This window comes from Cricetulus griseus, chromosome 4, assembly GCF_003668045.3.
Source record: "Cricetulus griseus strain 17A/GY chromosome 4, alternate assembly CriGri-PICRH-1.0, whole genome shotgun sequence".
NCBI lineage: Eukaryota > Metazoa > Chordata > Mammalia > Rodentia > Cricetidae > Cricetulus > Cricetulus griseus.
The window spans coordinates 17,025,840-17,027,710 of record NC_048597.1 but is presented as its reverse complement, the minus strand read 5'-3'; positions in this window follow the sequence as shown (position 1 = coordinate 17,027,710).

Sequence of the window (1,871 nt, the reverse complement as noted above, 5' to 3'; positions counted from 1 at the left end):
TCTATTTCTCATCCCTGTGTGTGCTCAGGTCCTACTACCTGAAATAGTCTTCCCTTGGATAATTACACAGCCAATGCCACCGTACCTTCAGGTCTCTGCTCATTTATCGCCACACTCTGCTCTCTGTCTTGTCTTCGAAGGAAAGCATTCTCCATTTACCCTTATTCACTTTGAAGTTTTTCTTTCTTTTCCTGCATTTTGTCTTCTTATCTGTGACTCGTGAGAGCAGAGACTGTATTTTATTCACTGTTGGATTCCCACTACCTAGAGCATCCTTGATACTAGTTAACTGTGCAGTAAATGTTTGTTGAATGAATGAGAATTATCAATAACGAAAGCCCAGAGACTGAAGTTGCTAATTACTTTGGACAAAAACGAGGCAACTAACTCCGAATTGAGCTCAGAGAATTACGTGAAAGAGATCTTATTCATAAGAAAATCACAAGTTTGGGAAATGCCTGTTAAAGGCATCACTAGCAACTTTTGTAAATATCTCCGGGCCTGTAACAAACAAACAAGCTGCCTGGCAATATTGTCTTGGTGGATTTATGTTAACTTAAGTCTTTTAACACAAAAGCCATGAAGGTTTTAGTACGGTGTGCTAGGATCTTGGCTGAATTAAAGATTAGATCTGCAGCTTTCAGAATCTACCTTTCCCTTCTTTCAAAGTCAGGAATGAACATGCTTGCCAGTTCTTGGTACTTTTTAAAATGTTTCCTCAGAGATTAGAACCGTGTACCCCAAGACTACAAATAACTAGAGCCAGAGAATAGCCCCTCAAAGTTAGCCCACTTTTTCTCTAATGCCATTCCTTACGATTTGGCTTTGTTGTTTCCCACTGAGGCTTTCCCTGCAGTAAAGAACGGAAGGAATGAGAACCTGAAGGGTGTGCTTGTGTCTGTGTCGGAACTTGGCTCAGCATTTGCTTGTGACCAGCTAGCTGTGTCTGACATTTTGTCATTGTCATAGTCTCAGTCACTGCCTTTTGTATTTGTGGCTGACACATCAGACAGCACTTTGTCCAGTGTGCTTTGTGTCTTCCGTGTCTTCTCCCTTCCTTCCTATTGTCTTTGATAACATGGGCTGTCTGATTATACTTACCTGCCTCTCATGACTCATTTGCTGTTTTGGATCTTTGTCCACGAAAGTATTGCTACTCCTCAGACCAAAACATACTTTAAAAAATAAACTTAGAGTCTCTATAAGTAAAAAAATGTGCTGTATATAGTTGGAGCAGTTTTTTTTTTTAATCTTAGAGTGTTGTTGATAGACTGAATTACTTAATATAGGTTACTAATTACTGAATCAGAATTGGAAAGGGGTGGAGGCTTGGGAATTATATATTTTTCCAGCAAATATCTTAGGTTACACTTTTCAAAGTCTGACAGTTTTTTGTTTGTTTGTTTGTTTTTTGGCACACATATAGAGGCCTAAAGTTTCAGGATCTGTTATAGGGCTAGCAAGTTAGCCCAGCAGATCGAGCTGCCTGCTGCCCAGCCTGAGCACATGAATTAGATCTTCAGAACTTGCCCGGTGGAAAGGAGAACCAGACGTTTATTGCTCAGAAGAGGCACTTGAGACCTGTTTGTCTGAAAGCCACTCAGAAAAGTGAATATAAGGATAAGGATGTCAATTGACAAAATTGCCCTTGTCACAAATCACAGTGTTATAGGACTCTAGAACCCAGGTCTCCAACGTCAGTCTTTAGTAATTGAGATAATTGGCCTATGAGAGGAACTGGGGAGGTGTTCTGAAACTTCGCTAAATTTAGCTCTGAGTGTGTCAGTTCTCTGTTAACCCACACAGGAGGACAAAGGCCGGCCTGAAAAATAGATGCTGATCAAATTGTGAGTGACTCAAATATCAAAGTA